The following is a 20,191-nucleotide window of genomic DNA, read 5'->3' on the forward strand; positions in this document are numbered from 1 at the left end:
AAGGGTTTGCGTTTTAGGTCCGCGTAACTCTTTTGACGGCTTCTAGCTGTCTGAAGGTTATCACGAACTTTCTTTACCTTTTCTGTTGTCTCTAAAATGAGGGCAGGTCCAGTAAGTTGAGCCTCGCCAATCTCATTCCAGCAGACTGGTGAACGACATTTTCGACCATAGAGAGCCTCGAAAGGAGCCATGTTGATGCTGGAGTGATAACTGTTGTTGTAGGAGAATTCAATCAATGGAAGATGTGAATCCCAACTACCACCAAATCTATCACACAAGCTCTAAGCATATCCTCCAGTGTCTGGATTGTTCTTTCAGATTGACCATCCGTTTGCGGATGATAAGCTGTGCTCAGATTAAGTTGGGACCCCATAGCAGATTGCATGGTTCTCCAAAAGTGAGAAGTGAAACGAGCATCTCTGTCAGAAATGATGCTCAAAGGAACACCATGTCTAGCTACAATTTCATCCACGTAGATTTGAGCAAGTTTGTCAGCCGAAAAAATCCTCACGGATTGGTAAGAATGCGCTGACTTTGTAAGACGATCCACGACTACCCAGATGGCATCGTGACCTTTCTTTGTGCGCGGAAGTTTAGTAATGAGATCCATAGTAATGTTTTCCCATTTCCAAACTGGGATCTCCGGTTGCTCTAATAATCCGGAAGGACGCTGATGTTCATCCTTAACCTTAAGACAGGTAAGGCATTTAGACACGTATAAGCAATGTCTTTCTTCATACCAGGCCACCAATACTGTATACGAAGATCCTTATACATCTTATCTGAGCCAGGATGAATGGAATAACGAGACTTATGGGCTTCATCCATAAGCAAGGTACGAAGATCATCTTGGCTTGGGACCCACAAACGGTCCATGAAATAGTACGATCCATTGTCTTTCAGTTCAAGAGCAGGTGTTATGTGATAAGGGAATTCCTTATTCATTAAACCTTGTGAAACACAAGCTTGTTGAGCCTGAGAAATACGGGCTTGGATGTCGGTTTGAATAACAGATTGGACACGAACACAATGAAGCTTAGTACGTTCCTTGCGACTTAATGCATCGGCTACGACATTCGCCTTACAAGGATGGTAGCGAATCTCGCAGTCGTTGTCGTTTAGAAGTTCAACCCAACGTCGTTGTCTCATGTTGAGCTCTTTTTGATTGAAGATATGCTGAAGACTTTTGTGGTCTGTGAAAACCACACATTTTGTACCATACAAGTAGTGTCTCCAGATTTTGAGAGCGAAGACAACTGCACCCAACTCAAGATCATGAGTGGTGTAGTTCTTCTCATGTATCTTCAACTGCCTTGATGCGTATGCTATGACTTTGTTTCTTTGCATTAGGACGCAGCCAAGGCCTAATTTAGATGCGTCGCAATAAACGACAAAATCATCGTTGCCCTCAGGCAATGTTAGGACAGGCGCGTCGCAAAGCTTTTGTTTCAAAGTCTGAAACGCTTCCTCTTGTTTGACTCCCCAATCAAATGGCTTGTTCTTCTGAGTTAGAGCAGTTAGAGGAACTGCAATCTTCGAGAAATTTTCTATGAAGCGGCGGTAATAACCCGCTAGACCAAGAAAAGAACGAACTTCAGTAGGGGTAGTAGGTGTATCCCAATCCTTAATCGCACTGATCTTGGAGGGATCTACATGAATACCTTGTTCGTTGACAATATGTCCTAAGAATTGAACCTCTTTAAGCCAGAATTCACACTTGGAGAATTTGGCGAAAAGTTGTTCTTTCTTTAGGAGTTCCAATGTAAGACGAAGATGTTGCTCATGATCAGCTCGCGTCTTAGAATATATCAAAATGTCGTCAATGAAAACGATGTTGAACTTATCTAAATAAGGCTTGCAGACCCTATTCATTAAGTCCATGAAAACAGCAGGAGCATTAGTCAAACCGAATGGCATGACTGTGAACTCATAATGTCCATAACGAGTACGGAACGCTGTCTTGGGAATGTCTTCTTCATGTACACGAAGCTGATGATATCCAGATCGTAGATCAATCTTTGAAAAGTAAGATGCGCCTTGTAATTGATCGAAGAGATCATCAATGCGAGGTAGGGGATATCGATTTTTGATGGTAAGCTTGTTAAGCTCACGATAATCGATACACATCCTAAAAGATCCATCCTTCTTCTTTACAAAGAGAACGGGAGCACCCCAAGGTGAAAAGCTAGGACGGATAAAACCTTTGTCGGAGAGTTCCTGCAGCTGTTTAGACAACTCTTGCATCTCGGACGGTGCAAGACGATATGGAGCTCTGGCAACGGGATTTGCACCAGGTACGAGATCAATACGGAACTCGACTTGGCGTGCTGGAGGTAGACCAGGTAAGTCTTCAGGGAATACTTCGGAATAATCCCGAACGATAGGAATATCTGAAATAGACTTACCCTTGCCTTTATCTGCTGTAACATGTGCTAAGAAAGCCACATAGTGCTTTCGCAGATACTTCCGTGCTTTAAAACAAGACATGAGTTTGAGACCACCGGCAGGCTTCTCACCACGAACTTGTAGGATCTCGCCTGTCGACAGCGGTATACGAACAATCTTCTCAGAACATACTATCTCTGCGCGATGCTTAGATAACCAATCCATTCCCACTATAACGTCGAAGCTTCCAAGTTGCATTGGCGTGAGGTCAATAGGAAAAATATGGTCGTTAAGGTTTAACTGGCAGTTACGTAGAACGGAATTAAGAACAATGGGTTCACCACTGGCAACCTCTACTGTCAAAGGTTTACCTAGTTTCGTTCTAGACACGCGAAGCATTGTCTCAAAAGACAATGACACAAAGCTCTTGTCGGCACCCGAATCAAAAAGAACAGATGCTGGCTGATTATTAATAAAGAACGTACCGTTCACCACCTCGTTGTCTGCTTGTGCTTCTTGTGCATTCATGTTGAAGACTCGTCCTAGTGCCGGTGCCGGATTCTGGTTTGCATTCTGGTTCTGGTTGACTAGTCTTGGACACCGATTTCTGTAGTGGGTCAGATCCCCACAGTTATAACAAGCACCTGGTGGGTAGTTTGGTCGTGCAACCTGACCCTGTTGTTGAGCAACTTGTGGAGCAGGGTTCTGTACTGCGCGGTTCTGAGCAAACCGACAAACATTGGCAAGATGACCTGATTTCCCACAGTTAGTACAGAAACGGCACTGATATTGCGGCTGATGGTGACTGTTGTATTGATTGCACAAAGGTGCACTTCCTGAGTAGGGTTTCTTTGCTGGAGGCTGGTTGGGAGCTGCCTGGTTAGCTTGGGCAGTCACAGCAAAATTTTGGGAAGCCTTACGCTTCCTTGACCCCCTTGAGGAACCAGAGTCCTTTCCCTTCTTGTTCTGACCTTTCTTACTATCCTCCTTGTCAGCCGACTGCTTCTTGCCCTTGTCACCCTTCCTGTGTAGTTTATTCTTTCGGATCTGTGACTCAGTCAACGTCGCCGATAACTCGATTGCCTGACGGAGTGTAGTAGGGTTGCTACCAGTAAGGATGTCTTGTACTGAGTCAGGTAGGCCGTCGATGTACCTTTCGATGGCCTTATCGAGTGGGGTAACCATAGTTGGGCAAAGAAGACTCAACTCCTCAAACCTATCTGTATAAGCCCTGTGCTCGCCACTATCTTGCCTCAACACATCAAATTCTTTCTCCAACGCTCGTTGCTCATGACGAGGACAAAACTCCCTCATCATAAGAGCTCTCAGTTCAGCCCATGTTTGAGCTAGAGCAACTTCTGCACCTTGATCTCTCATAACCCCATTCCACCATGTTAGAGCCCTCTTCTGAAACACGCTTGAAGAAAACTCGACCTTGCGATTATCCGGACACTGCACGTGGCGAAATGTGTTCTCGATGCTCTCGAACCACTGAAGAAGCCCAGTTGCTCCCTCAGAACCACTAAACTTGAGTGGCTTAGCCGAGCTAAAATCCTTGTATTTGCATGTACCATTGTTGTTGTTATTGGCCTGGTTCCATTGAGCAAAGAGATTCGGAAATTGAGCAGCCATCTGCTGCGCAATAATCTCCGCCAGCTCGGCAGTGGCTATCTGGTTGTCGCGTCGAGGGGGCATTCTAGAAGAGAAAAACATGAAATGAAACGAGTGAGATGATTGGATGAAGAGAATGAGACGAAACAGAATCAATAAAAGCAAAGATGGTGGTTATGCATCGCAATGCAAACAAGCGATATGAAATGTCTAGTCAAAGTAAATGGGTCAGAATTAGTGTATCGCGAAGACATGCTCGCCTATAAGTGAACACTCACCCCAAGAGTTCCCAGGTAAGAGTGACTGGTCCGATTATGTGGATTTGTACGAACACTCTAGCCTTAGACAGAAAACCCAGGGTACAGGCATTCATTCTTCCAGTTCGCACGTGTTCACACTATTAACCCAAAACTTTGACGGGATTTTTGAAATCCAAAGAGGTTCAAAGCCATATAACAGAGGGTTCAAAACCTTATAACAGAGGGTTCAAAACCTTATAATAGAGGGTTCAAAACCTAGTAATCAATCATCCTAGAACAGATGATTAATTTTCAAAGCGGATTCGGAACCGAAGTTCCCGTTGTGGTTATCACCTAAGGATAGGTGATGTGCATGTTTTAAACTCTAAACACAAGATAACTTGTGTTAGGGTCCTAGAAAGTTATAGTCTAGGTCAAGCATTACTAATAACATAATTCCCTATAACCAATGGCTCTGATACCAACTCTTCTGTCACACCCCGGCCGCGTATAACATGCAACCGCGGCGGAAACGCTGGGGAGTGTCGTGGACAGAATTAAATTGTTTCATGACCATGGCATACAAGTTGTATTTTATTTATAAACAAAGGTGTTACATTGTCTTGGAAAGAAAGTACGGATATTCAAAACATAATTAAGCTAGTTCACACTTCATTTTTAGGCTCTAAGGCACAGGTCCGCCCTAGTGTCATGATCATCATCCTATGGAATAGCTCCTGAAAACACATGTGAAAGTAGGTACGTCAGCATAAAAATGCCTGTGAGATACATAGGTTTTGTGAAAATGGGATTCATGACTTGAGTTTTAAAGAATGTTTAATAACAGTCAGTCATGAACCTTGTAATTTGTTTTGCTTTGTAAATCATTTGAAAAACGATAACATCAAACGATATGTATAGATAAGTGCAAGGTTAAACGAATAACCAAGTAGAATGAGTTGAATAAGATAAGTTGTTTGTGAAAATAATGTCTTGTGAAGAATATGTTACTTATGTAAAGTGTAATGTGTCTAAACTGAAATGACTTAGATAACGCCACGATATGTAATATTATACAAACATTTATATATAGGAAGTACCAGCGGCGTATCCACCATGTTTGTATCATTTTACATACGCCCCGTTTCTTGAATCATTTACCCAAACCAATCCACCATGTAAATTGTTCATGTGTAAACCAAATGTCAAGTGTTATTGTAATCCATGTCAAGTGTTTATGCTCAAGTGTTTACCACCAAATGTATATGTCAATGTCGACGTGTTTATGTTCAATGTAAATCATGTAATGTGTAATCCCAAAATGTATCATGTATGGTAAGCGAAATGTATCAACTTAAACCATATGTAAACTGCACAAAACAAGTCGTTGAAGTAACACGTGGTTTAAATCAACGTTATGTTCTGTGGAAAAATGCATGCTCTATTGATATTAACATTTATGCGGTATTGTAAACTATGCATACATCCAAGCCTTGAGACTGCGGCGATAAACCCTTAAACAAATTAAAGGTTTATCTAAGTTATGTATATCGAATTCGGTCATTCCTTCCAGTCCTATCAAACCCAGGACTTCAGGAATGGGAGTTGTCAATTCCTATGGTACCACTACCTACTAACGAACGGCGTAGCTAATGTTAATGAATGTATTGTCCCATGTTAAACAAACCAAATGTCATAGCAAAATGAAGGCATGTGCCCATATGCTGAGTAAACATATGCAGCAGAAATGTGCATGTAAATCAATGTGTCCATATGCTGAGTAAACATATGCAACAGAAATGTTCATGTAAATCAATGTGTCCATATGCTGAGTAAACATATGCAACAGAAATGTTCATGTAAATCAATGTGTCCATATGCTGAGTAAACATATGCAACAGCAAATGTAATGTAAATCAATGTACTAAGTATGCACACAATGGGCATACATAGCATAAAATGTAACGAAATCATGTACTATTATGTACTAATGAGCATAGCAGATATACGATGTGAAAACATGGAAAGCATGAAAGTAACAGATAGGCACATGTGTTTCACCCCAAAATAGTTTGGAAACAGTAAAAGATGGGGTTCTATGTACTCACCTGAGATTGCTTTGAGTTCCTGTATAATAACCAGATAATGCTAAAGATCACGGGATATCAAACGGCACCTAATAGGTAGCTATGTTAATATACCAGACCAAATCAGAAGGATCAGATAGTACGCGGGTTCGTAAACCAAACGAGTATGGAGACTCGTGTAATATGGTTTAACAAAGCCTACATACTAAAATGAAACTTAACCTAAGTGCTTACGGTCCATCACGACCCGTTTAGGTAGCTTATGCCACCTTACGCGTCGTTCGCGTAGAACGCGTCTGGAACGCCTAACATCGTGACCACAAGGTATAACCTCGGAAGGTTATAGCTATGGTCACCTAATGTGTTTGGTCAGGTCCTAATGACCGACAAAATGGGTCGGGTTCGAAAGCATAAGCGATGGTTTAGATCGCTTACCTTACGACCCTATATAAGCACTAAACTAAAAGTGACGAGCTAAGCATGTTAGAACATGCTTAACTAAGTTTGAAAACAGGTTTGACATCAAAACAAACGGCTTTGATGCTCACGAGTAGTTTGGTTACAAAATATGCAAGAATGCACATTTTGGCCGAAACTACGACTCGTCACTGAGCCTAGATAACGTGGTGATCAGTAGGTATGGTCACTATGGACCATAACCATCGTGATCACGCTCACGTTATGAAGTTCCATGAACTTCGCATCGACCATAAGCTGGTCAATGCAGAAAGTCAACAAAACGTTGACTTTCGGACTCGAAAAGCGAATAAAAGAGCGAAAGAAGACTTACGGAGGGTCCCCGAGTGCTAATCAAGATCAAACAGCTCAGGTATGAAACAATCGTTTCAACTTAGAGCTTTAGGATCTGATTTTGTGATTTTTACACTAAAGGGGGGGGGTATTTATAGGAAAAGTGGAACCGTTAGGATCGTTTTATCGAATATCGTGCCTTGATCTCGTGCGTACATGTGTCCAGGGGTTAAATACACTGAACTTGGCCCTTGGCCCTTCATTTGGGTGAAAAGGCATCGCCCTTTGATCGAACGAAAGGCCAGATTCTGCATTAAATGCAAAAATCTTTCTGTCAGACATCCCCACGCGGCCCGCCTCACATTTGGGCAGAACTCACGCGGGCCGCCTGGCCCTCTCTGATCTGCACCACTTGCAGAATTTACACATTTGGTCCCTGTTGCGTGTTTAAGCTATTTCCAGCCCTTCTAAGACCTGTAAAGCCATCTTTAAGGCCCCAAAATGATGCCTAAACATTGTGGACATGAAACATGCCCAAAAATATGTCGGATGTCGGTTCGTTTGGCCGTACGATCGCGATGTTCGCTTAATTACGACGGAATGCGCATAAGCGCGAAAGACGATCCAAATGACGCGACGAATGGATTTTTCTCATGCCAAACACTAAGGCATAATATAAGGATGCTTACATAAATTTTTGGATGTCCGGATGTATTCAGAACATAAGTTATGCGCGAAAGTGCAAACTTATGCACTTTTTGACACTTTTAGTCCCTGAATGATCCAAAAGTTTGTTTTAGCATACCAAGCCTCTCAAAGCCTATTTCTAAGCTATGTAAAGGATATTTATGGTATGTTTAACTTATGGACATGTTCCGGAATGTTCGTTACAGTTCAAATTGGCATACTTTCGCTGTTTGTCAAGTTTAGTCCCTGTAAGCGAATTAACTTGTTTTTGCTATACCAAAGCCTTCAAAACTTATTTCTAAGTTATGTAAAGGTTATTTAAGGTATGTTGAGTATATGTTGATGTTCCGGGGTATTTTTCGCATTAAACTGAGTACGTTTACGCACTAGTTTGCGTATAATTCTCCAGAAAGCGATGTAGAGTTTGAATTTGAACAAAAGTCAAAACATGAAAAATGCAAAACACAACCAAACAAACATTTGGGATCAAATAACATTATTTTATTGATAATTGGACTGTTCATGATGATTACAGGCACAAATGTTACACATACTGCAGGAACTGCAAGAAGAAGCATTCTGGAAGATGCTCTACTTACTGCAATTACTGTAAAGCACCAGGACACAAGGAAGAAAATTGCAGAAGAAAAGCCAGTAATGGAATGTGCTACAACTGTGGAGAAAAAGGTCATATTAAGACCAACTGCCCAAAATTGACTCCAGCTGCAAACAACATGAATACTAAAAATGCTAGAGCATTCGTTTTAACTGCGGATGAAGCCAGAATGATTCCAGACGTAATTGCTGGTACGTTTTTAGTTAATGATATTTTTGCGAAAGTATTATTTGACTCTGGTGCAAACCAAAGTTTTATTAATACTTCATTTTGCAAACTCCTAAATCAATCATTAACTAAACTACCACAAGAATGTTTAGTAGAAACCGCAAATAGAGAAACCGTTAGAATTTCTGAAATCTTGCAGGGAGCAAGAATAGAAATTTTTAATCAAAAATTTATTGCAAACCTTTACCCAATGAATCTGGTAGGATTTGATGTCGTATTAGGAATGGATTGGTTAATAGCCAATAAAGCAAATATCTTATGTGATCAAAAGTCAATACAGATAAAATCACCAAGAGGTGAAAAGATCACAGTTAAAGGAGATAAGCCATCTAGACCCACTAAATTCATCTCTGTGATGAAAACTGCAAGTTGCATAAGGAAAGGATCTATAGTGTATTTGATTTCCGTAATCACTAACACTAAAGGAAAAGAGTTAAAAGACATTCCAGTAGTGTCCCAATTTTCAGATGTCTTTCCAGAAGAATTGCCAGGACTACCACCGGACATGGATGTTGAATTCAGAATTCACCTATTACCAGGGACAGCACCGATTGCCAAAGCACCTTATCGTTTGGCACCCGCTGAAATGCAGGAACTAAAGAAACAATTAGACGAATTGTTGGAGAAAGGATTTATACAGCCAAGCTCATCGCCATGGGGAGCGCCGATTTTATTCGTTAAAAAGAAGGACGGATCAATGCGTATGTGCATTGACTACCGTGAATTGAACAAAGTCACGATTAAGAATCGGTATCCATTACCAAGAATCGATGATTTGTTTGATCAACTTCAAGGAGCTCGATTTTTCTCTAAGATCGATTTAAGATCAGGATATCATCAACTAAAGGTACAGGAAGAGGATATTCCTAAAACCGCATTCAGAACAAGGTATGGTCATTATGAATTTACTGTCATGCCATTTGGTTTAACCAATGCTCCAGCCGCATTTATGGACATGATGAACCGAATATGTAAGCCATATTTGGATAAATTCATAATTGTTTTCATAGATGATATTCTAATTTACTCTAAAAGTAAAGAAGAGCATGCAAAGCACTTGCATTTACTTTTAAGTTTATTGAGAAAGGAAAAGCTTTATGCTAAATTTTCAAAGTGTGAGTTTTGGTTAGAACAAGTACAATTTCTCGGACATTTAATTAACCATGAAGGAATTCATGTAGATCCAACGAAAATCGAGGCAATTACCAAATGGAAAACCCCAGAGTTACCAACTGAAGTTAGAAGTTTCTTAGGATTGGTCTGTTATTATAGAAGATTTATCCGAGATTTTTCTAGAATAGCCATTCCTTTAACTAAGTTAACATGTAAATCTGTTAAGTTTGAATGGGGACCAAAACAAGAAGAAGCCTTTAGAATTCTTAAGCAAAGATTAACCCATACACCCATACTAGCGTTACCAGAAGGAACTGAAGACTTTGTAGTCTTTTGTGACGCTTCTAAGTTAGGTTATGGGTGCGTATTAATGCAACGCCAAAAGGTTATAGCTTATGCATCTAGACAGCTTAAGAGTCATGAAGAAAATTATTCGACCCATGATTTGGAATTAGGAGCCATAATTTTTGCCCTTAAGATTTGGAGACATTATCTTTATGGTAGTAAGTTTACCATATTCACGGATCATAAGAGTTTAAGATATGTCTTCGGGCAAAAAGAGTTGAATATGAGACAGAGACGCTGGATGGAGTTACTTAGTGATTATGATTGTGATATCCAGTATCATGCAGGAAAAGCCAATGTGGTGGCTGATGCTTTAAATCGAAAGTATCATGAAAAGCCAAAAAGGGTACGTTCTCTTATATTAAATCTACAAGTAGATTTAAACGATCAGATTAGAAAAGCACAAGAATCAGTAATCAAGGAGGATACTGAAAAATTAAAGGGAATGATTAAGGAATTAGAACAAGGAACAGATGGAATTTGGAGGTTCCATAAAAAGAGAATGTGGATACCTAAATTAGGAAATTTACGTCACCGTATATTAGAAGAAGCCCATAAGTCTAAATATACGATGCATCCAGGAAGTGATAAAATGTACCAGGATTTAAGGAAAAATTTCTGGTGGATAGGAATGAAAAAGGATGTAGCAGCTTATGTTTCTAAATGTTTAACTTGCTCACAAGTTAAAGCTGAACATCAGAAACCCTCAGGTTTGTTACAACAATTAGAAATACCAGTTTGGAAATGGGAATTGATAACAATGGATTTTGTTACCAAATTGCCTAAAACAAGGAAAGGTAATGATACAATCTGGGTGATTGTAGATAGGTTAACCAAGTCAGCTCATTTCTTACCAATGAAGGAAACCTTTAGTATGGAACAATTAGCCAAATTGTATGTAAATGAAATCGTTTCTTTAGATGGCATTCCTTTATCAATTGTTTCAGATAGAGATAGCCGTTTTACTTCTCATTTTTGGTCAAGTTTCCAAAAAGCAATGGGAACCAGGTTAAATCTAAGCACAGCTTATCATCCTCAAACGGACGGACAAAGCGAAAGGACAATTCAGACAATGGAGGACATGCTTAGAGCTTGTGTAATTGATTTTGGAGGTAACTGGGACGAACACTTACCTTTAATAGAATTTTCTTATAATAACAGTTATCACACAAGTATCAATGTTGCACCATTCGAAGCACTTTATGGACGAAAGTGCAGAACCCCAGTCTGTTGGGCAGAAATTGGGGAAAAACAATTATCTGGACCCGAGATAGTACAGGAAACAACTGATAAAATGATTCAAGTCGAGGAACGACTGAAAACAGCACGTGATCGACAAAAGAGTTATGCCGATAACAGACGCAAACCATTAGAATTTCAAGTAGGAGATAAAGTATTATTGAAAGTCTCTCCCTGGAAAGGAGTGGTAAGATTCATCAAAAGAGGAAAGCTAAATCCCAGGTATATTGGACCTTTCCAAATTCTTAAAAGAATAGGATCTGTAGCCTATCAACTACAACTGCCAGAGGAAATGACAGGAATACATGATGTATTTCATGTATCTAATCTCAAAAAGTGTCTAGCTGATGAATCACTCGTAATACCTCTCAAAGATATAGAGGTTAATGAACAACTCAAATTTGTAGAGAAGCCTCTACAGATTGAAGATAGAAAAATTAAGAATCTCAAACATAAGAGATTAGTTCTGGTCAAAGTAAAGTGGGACTCTAAAAGAGGACCTGAATACACATGGGAACTTGAATCAGAAATGCAAAAGAAATATCCACACTTGTTCCAGTAGATCTCGAGGACGAGCTCTAAAACAAGGTGGGGAGGATATAACAACCCTCGGTAAAACCGACACCCTCATAATATTTCTGACACCCTAATATATCTTAAAATATATCAATATGTCTTTATATGCACCCCGTATGTGAAAAACCGAGCCCAAAGTAGATTATATATATATAGTAAATTAAAAACAATAAAAATTAAGTTGAGGCGGGCCGCATGGGACCTCACCTCAATATAACGCGGGCCACGCAAGGGTGTAACCAGACTTCTCTTAAACCATAAGTTCATGTGGGCCGCGTACAAGTTTCGTTAAGTTAAAGCGGGCCGCGAGTGTCCAGAATTGTGGCATAGCCCGGTGCGGCCACGTGTCCGATGCGTGTCGAGCCTATATGGTGACCGGACCAAGCTACGCCGTTGACCCAGTTTGACGCGGGGCGCGTAAGGGTTGGCCTGTTCTTTACGCAGGCCGCGTGGAGACGCGATTACAGCCCTATATAAGAAGGCAACGGGCTTTCAGTTTCCGTCATTCATTTCCTTTCTTTCTTTCTTAATTTCTGTAGTGGCGTTACTATACCCGGGCATTATACCCCCTAAAATAGCGAGGTTCTGCTACGATGTAAGTATTATAACCCCTGGAGACGTATTAGGTACGCTGCCCGATTGATCTAGGGTTCCGTAACGGCTGTCGTGGTTCTGCCCGACGTAGTCGTTGGAATGCCGTCTCGGGGAGGGTATTACTAATGTTAAAATGGGTTATTATACTAACACACGTGCATTTGTGTAAATTATACATATTCACCAGGAAACCCTAAAGAATAACCTAAAATAGCAATGTGAGTTATCCTCTTTTTGTTAAATGCTTTTACAAAACCTTACATACTTTTCTATGCGAATAACAGTTATTGAGTATTTGTAAGAATACAATTATCGTGGGTATGTTGGGGTTTTATATACAAAATTTGTTACAACCTGGTTAAGGAGTAACATTTCCACAAGTCGGGTGTCGACAGTACCAACGGGTGATAATTGATATAACTTGGAAACAAATGTAATTGCGGGATCGCCCTCAATACTGTTCACTGTGAATTTTATTTAAACTTGATTAAACTGGGATTCACTCACCAGTATTTCCCACTGACAAAATGTTTTTAAAACGCGTTTCAGGTAACAAAATGTGAAAGCCAAATAGAAGCCAGCTGGACAGCACTGGAGGCTTGGAAAAGTGGCAATAAAGTTACCTAATAATAAAATGGATGTTTTATTCAATAAATAGGATTTATTCCTATGAAACGTGTGTATTGAAAACTTGGGTTTTACCCATATGTTTAATGTTATAAATCATGGTGGTTTACTCTGATTAAAATATTTCCTAACTACGGTCCTGATGAAAATTTCCGCTGCCAAATTGGATAAATAAATGTGATACCACCGAAACTGGCTCACGGCCACCCGTTCCCGGGAGATAGGGATCGGGGGTTGTGACAGTATCACAACTAGTACATCTGCTAGGTTAGATCAGATTTTTCCTTGGATGTTCTATCATAAAGTACTTGGGGTTGGAACTCACTTGGAATAGATGGAGTAGTTTTGACTTGTTATGTTTGCGCTAGATAAAAATTCTTATGTAGTTTAATGTAATGGTGTAACCGTGGGGTTTGGATGGTGTATACCCCAATACCTAGCTCGGTTTTAATTTATGAATGAAAGTTTGAGTTGGCCATTCAGAAAAAAGTTTTGATTGAGTTTGTGTCCCACTTTCAACCAGAGAAAACCACAACCCAGAGTGGAAATGAATGTAGCATGATGAATGATGAAACTTTAGTTTCAAAATTACTGTTTGTTTACTACCATCCCGTGTAATCACGGGTCAATAACCTAGTGTTATTATAAAACTCTAGCGAATAAACGTCCTATAAAACTTATCTTTTATGACTCAAATATCAAGTGTCCTATTACGGAGTATTATAATAACACCATAATAATTAAGCATCCTATAAAGGTTAAAGTTATAAGACCCTAGTGTCAAATGTCCTACTAAGTTATGCTATAATAGAACTCTTGCGAAAAAGCGTCCTATAAAACTGATGTTTTATGACTCAAATATCCGGTGTCCTATTACAGTGTATTATAATAACACCACAATGATTAAACGTCCTATAAAGGTTAAATTTATAAGACCCAAGTGTCAAGTGTCTTTTTAAGTTATATTATAATAAAACACTAGCGAATAAGCGTCCTATAAAACTAATGTTTTATGACTCAAATATCAAGTGTCCTATTACGGTGTATTATAATAACACCACAATGATTAAGCGTCCTATCAAGTTTAAAGTTATAAGACCCTAGTGTCAAGTGTCCTATTAAGTTAAGTTCTAATATGACTTCGACTAGAAATGGTCCTATAACACTGAACATTTATGACTTAACTACAACGTGTCCTATTAACTTATGTATAATAGGACCTCAGATGATCAAGTGTCCAAATACAGTACCACATAATGGGACACTCACAATTAAATGTCTTATAAAGTATTTTATTAGGATCTACATTTTAAGTGTCCTGTTAAATTATATGATAATAGGACCCCAAAAAATCATCCATCCTATTAAATAGTTTTTTAGGACACCGGTTTAGTAGAGTATATTATAAAAGGACCTCAAAAGTTCATTAGTCCTATTAAATAGTTTTTTAGGACCCTCTTTTACAAGCGTCCCACAGAAAACGTCCTAAAAAGCCATTTTTTGTTGTAGTGTCAGCAGGGATACAGTCCCACAAGGTCGGATTATTGAAAGATAATTATGTAAGTCATTAATGCGAAAAGTGGTAGGCCCCCTTCTAGGCAGTGTTACCCTCAACCCTTTGGTCTGAGTCAGCAGAGATACAGTCCTCGTAGGGTTGGTTTAAATTTTTAATAGTATTTTATAGATAAGGGATTCAAGCGGTTCTTACTTCTCCCGCGGGGGTTAAGACCGCCCGCTCATGAAGTCCTACTAAGCTAGAACCTGTTTTTCGCAGGATATATACACTGAACGAGACATAGAATTTACCCAACCACTCTTCTAACCCCCTTCCAGGCAATTAACGCGCTTTATATAGACCGTAAAGATACGAATATGTGAATCAACAACATATGAAGAATGATTAGATAAATTCGCCTTCAATATAAAAAAACTAGTTATTAAAGTCATTAATATATACCCAATTAAAAAGTAGCCAAAGATTGGAAATCAAATAGTAATAAATAAAAGATTTGTCTTCACTAAGTGATGTAAGAGTTTAGCCAAGCATGGCCTTTGTTTGACAAAGACTCTTACGATCGATCTTGAATCCCGAGACTACTACACACTCTAAATGATGGAAGATGGATGATGGTGGTGGATGATGGTGTTGTAGTGGTGGCAAGTGAGAGAGAAGTGGTTTGCCAAGGGATGGATTGGAATGAAACATGGCACCCCTATTTATAGCTGAAAACAGAACGTCCAACACGGTATGTGCCCGCCTGGCACGGCCCCGTGGCCTTCAGTTTCTCTCCTCCTCATTAACTACAGTGTTAGACCTTGTACTAACATGGCCCCGTGTGTCAACAGCGTGACCTGTGGCCAATGTACTTGTTGTACTATCGTAGATTCTACAAATCTTAGAGTTGACAACACCCCGTGTTGCCTTAACACGGCCCCGTGTTGGTTGTCTGTTTTGTCCTTTGTTGTTGTCTTTTCTTCTACCGAGATTCCAGTCATAGTATACTTTTTATATGCCATGTGGATCTCATTAAATTCTTTTACACATATGCTATTACACAAAACTTGTATGCTCACTAATGTTTTTGTGTTGACATGTTACTTTATGTTGGTCCTTATACTCAAACCCTGAAGAACAGATGATAAGGAAAGCCAAAACCAACTCAGAATAGTTGATCATCATAAGCAGTGCTTGTACAAGATTCTCCCCTTGACAGTGGTTTACTAACACCTGATAGACTACAAGCACTGATCAACACAACAACTGTTAGCCAAAGCACTGATGAAGTATAAAGAACTGAAGCTCTATCTACTGATGTCTCCCAAGCACTGTTGAAGACCAAAGCACTGCCCACTCAAAGAACTGATCATCCTTTGAAGAAAGCACTGATGCTCAACATCAGTGCTTAGACTACAACAGTGGAAAGTGAATTAGTTGTTTAATGTAATTAGTGTCTATGTAATCAGTGTTTGTATAGAACAGTGTTTAAAGTTTGTTAGGATGTTAGATGTCACTTTCATGGTGACGTCAGCAAAGATGCTAAGTGGTTTCGGCTGTACTATAAATAGAACATTACTATGTAGTGTTCTATTAGCTCTTTCTTTATTCTGTACGAACAAATCACTAAGCTTAGGCTGAGGGGGAGTCTAGTGCATGCATGCAAGTTGTTTTGTTTATTGTAATTTGATACAATCATTCGATTCAATGGAAAACATGTTTTCTTATAACTATTCTTCCTTGATTGTGTAATCAAAGTGTATTTCCATAATTCCGTTGCACTTTAATTCTCTGTTTCATCTTCATTTACAATTAAACTACACAATCTAATAAACTCAGATCCTAACAATTGGTATCAGAGCTTTGGACAGTCAAATTTGATCTAACAATCATTTTGACGTAAAAGTTAAGCTTGAATTCATTGATACTTTCAGTTGTTCGTATTTAGTTGAAAACAGAGTAAGGTATAATCATGTATAAAAGTTGATTATTCAAGACCTGTAAAACAACCCGAATGGCATCACAATCACACGACACTCAAAACACTGGCACACTCTTCAAACCACCTATGTTGGTCAGATCCGAGTATAACATCTGGCAGCGTAGGATGGGTCATGTTTTGGCTCAACAAAACACCGGATGTTGGAAGTCGGTCATATTTGGTTCGCACGTTCCAATGGTCCCTAGTGTTGAGGATCCCAAAATCTTTTTGCCTAAAAGCCTAGAAAATTATTCTGAACAAGATTACCAAAAAATTGAACTAGATGCAAGGCTTTTAGCATAGTAGCTTCAGCTCTTCCCTATGATATTTATGCCGGACTATTACATTGTAACAGTGCCAAAGAGCTGTGGGATACACTTAAGGAATAATTCGGTGGTACAGAGGAAGTAATTGAAAATAATAGGGAGGTTTTGAATCAACAGTATGAAACCTTTTGTCATGTGAAAGGAGAATCACTAACACAACAATTTGAATGTTTTAGTTGTCTCATTAGTGAATTGAAACTTGTTAATGTTGAATTGGCTAAATCAACTCTAAATAGTAGGTTTCTTAGGTCACTACCTGAAAAATGGGACACAATTGCTTTTATAACCAGAAATTTCGTTGGATTCAAAGAACTAACACTGACCCAACTTCATGGTCGACTCCTCACTTATGAGAGAGAGTTGAATGAGAAAAAGAAGTTACAAGAGTCTGGAAAGGTTGCTGATGACTATTCTTTCGGTAACACAACACTTCTAGGTCAGGAAGAATCTGGTGGTAGTAAGGATCAGAGTTATGATCATTATATTGACATAACAGCTGGTGGAGCTTTTAACAACTCTGATTCTTACTCATCCAACTATGCTTTTACAGCTAATGGAGAAAACCAGAATTCTGATAATCTGTCATTTGAACTCAATGATCTCCAGCATTTTGATCCAACTGATCTGGAGGAAATGGATATTTTGCACCAAGTTGCACTGCTGAGTATTAGAACCAAAAACTTTTATAAGAGAACAGGGAGAAAATTTCCAGGGTTACATGGGAACTTGAAAGTAGGGTTGGATAAATCAAAGATAAAATGTTACTAGTGTAACAGGTTAGGTCATTTTGCTAGAGAGTGTATGAGTCAAAACAATGGACCAATCATCACACATCCTAGCCCTAGACCTCAAAATAACCAAAACACTGTGCATTATTCCTAATATGCCCCTGCTGCTCATGTAAACACTGCTCATTATGCACACCATGTAACACCTGTTCCTGTGCACTATGTCCAAACCCCTGTCCCACAGATATAGTATGTTCAGGCCCCAGCTCCTCAGGTTCAGGTGCAACAAGCTGCACCTCAACAAACTACCAAAACATTTGCTCAAGCAGATCAGCAAAGCTTCTTTACCCAAGACTTTATTGATTGGAGTAGTTTGCCTGAAGATTTAGCTGAGGAAAACTTTGCTCTATATGCTAAGAATGATGTTTCTAGTAATGAGTTCTGTTTTGCAGCATTAGAGTCTATCCCAGAAGGGCTGGAAACTGAAGAAGGGGAATCCATTGCTGAAATAGTGGATTAAATTGCTGAAGCAGTGGTTACTGCTGTTGTTGGTGAACAACTATTGGAAGACAAACTGGAACCACTGATGGAGCCACTGACTAACCCATTGTCTATTGATGAAGAGGATAAGAAGTCTAAAGAATGTGAAAATGTTTGTGACTGTGCCATGATGGCTGCAGCTAAGGTATCATCTCAAGTTTTGAAAAACTTATGTTCAAACAAATACATCATAGCATTTGCTAATATTAAAGAGGTAAATGAAAATCTTAGAGACAATGTGACAACTCGTATTTCAGAACCCTTCGTTGTACTTTGATGTAACTTGCTTTGACTATATGTAATTATGTGATATGTGCTTTTAATGAATGCATGTTATGTTATGTGAATGTGTTTATGTTACATGAACCAAACCGCAAAAGCCCATTTGGGCCGTATTGCTTGTAACCGAAACCTATAGGGCAGCCCAAGTGTGGGTTCGGCCCATCCCCATTAGATCGATTTACACTTAGAGTGTTAGTAACCTTCTCATATTTTGCAAAACACCCTCACACACAAAACCCTAATGATCTCTCTCTCCCTCATGAACTCGACGACAACAACATCTTCTCCATCGAAGATCCTTCCTTGTTCGGATCAAACCTTGTTCCCTCTCTAATCGGTTATTGTGTTATTGTTAATTGCATGATTGAATGTTGTCATGATTCCATGTTTTGATTAAACGATTAGGGTAGCATGTATGAAGAACAATATTGTACTATGTGATGATGTTCTTATGAATCAGATGTGTGTGATGATGATAATCGGCTATCATAGCTTGTTCTCAAATTGTTTACATGATGAACTAGAACCGAATGCTTGCTAATCGGCTGTGTTATGATATCTTTCGGATGGATGTCGTGATGTTATGTTAGTATGCATGTTAGTGATCAAGTATATGAAGCATGATGATATGTTATGAATATTGTTCATATGTATGGTATTAGGGTTCATATGGATTAAAGGATAGTTGTCTTATTTGATCGAAAATTACCATAATTGAAACCGATTATCTGTTGATTGATTTGTAAAATTGGAAACTGATTAAATCATGTAACTGATTGCCATGTTTTCGGGTAATTTAAACGGATCGCACAAGATCAAATCACACCAGGTCTGATTTGATCGCACAAGACAATCACACAAGCAGGGTACCAACACACCAAGCACTGTGTACCATCAGCCGATGCATGATCGCACAACATCTTGTGGATTGCACAAGCTGGTGCCGATCGCACAAGATGTTGGGCCACACACACTTACATTGAACCTTGTTACGCTTTTGGGCCGGACAACCCAAATCACCATCGCACAACCCGTTCGGATCGCACAAGGGACCGGATCGTACAAGCCCATCCGGATCGCACAAGATGTATCATTTACTGGGCCGTATAGGTTTGGACTCCCTTTATGTTAGGCTTATTTATGTGTTGGGCCGGGTTATTACGGATCGCACAACATGTTGTGGATCGCACAACATGTTGGGCCGATTACTATTGGGCTTATTTTAATCGCACACGGCGAATATGTCATGCTACTTGACTGTTAACTGTTTACTATGATCTATACGTGCTGGTAATGTGTTAACTTATGTGATACCTATGTGCAATACTTGAAACCAAAATCTGACTTGTATGGTAACCATGTTAGGACGTGGTTGACCACTAGCAGCTAGACTTGACCTTTCTGTGTATCTGCCGAGCAAACCAAGGTGAGTTCACACAGCCAAGGCATGGGGTTCCCAGGGTGGGAATGGGTTTGGATTATTTACATGTACTTACCTAGCTTATGGAACTTAGTTATATGGTCCTCGGGTGAGGAAGGGTTATTGATAAGATACGACTAGACTAGTGATACTTATTGAACTGATCTTCGCACACACGCCGGGGTTGGCCGCGACAATATGACTAATCTTCGCACACATGCCTAGGAAGGCCGCAAACTATACACTAAACTTCGCACACATGCCGGGTGGCCGCGATACAAATATACCTAGTCTAGAATACTCGGGAAATTTTCCCTAATCT

At 39.5% G+C, this 20,191-nt stretch overlaps 1 protein-coding gene across 1 annotated transcript in view; it reads right to left on the bottom strand.

The window, feature by feature from the left end:
- Nucleotides 1–20,191, bottom strand: part of LOC110896998 — a 71,665-nt gene that overhangs the window by 12,567 nt on the left and 38,907 nt on the right. The window lies entirely within an intron of this gene.

The sequence above is a fragment of the Helianthus annuus genome, chromosome 12 (genome assembly GCF_002127325.2).
Source record: "Helianthus annuus cultivar XRQ/B chromosome 12, HanXRQr2.0-SUNRISE, whole genome shotgun sequence".
Lineage (NCBI taxonomy): Eukaryota > Viridiplantae > Streptophyta > Magnoliopsida > Asterales > Asteraceae > Helianthus > Helianthus annuus.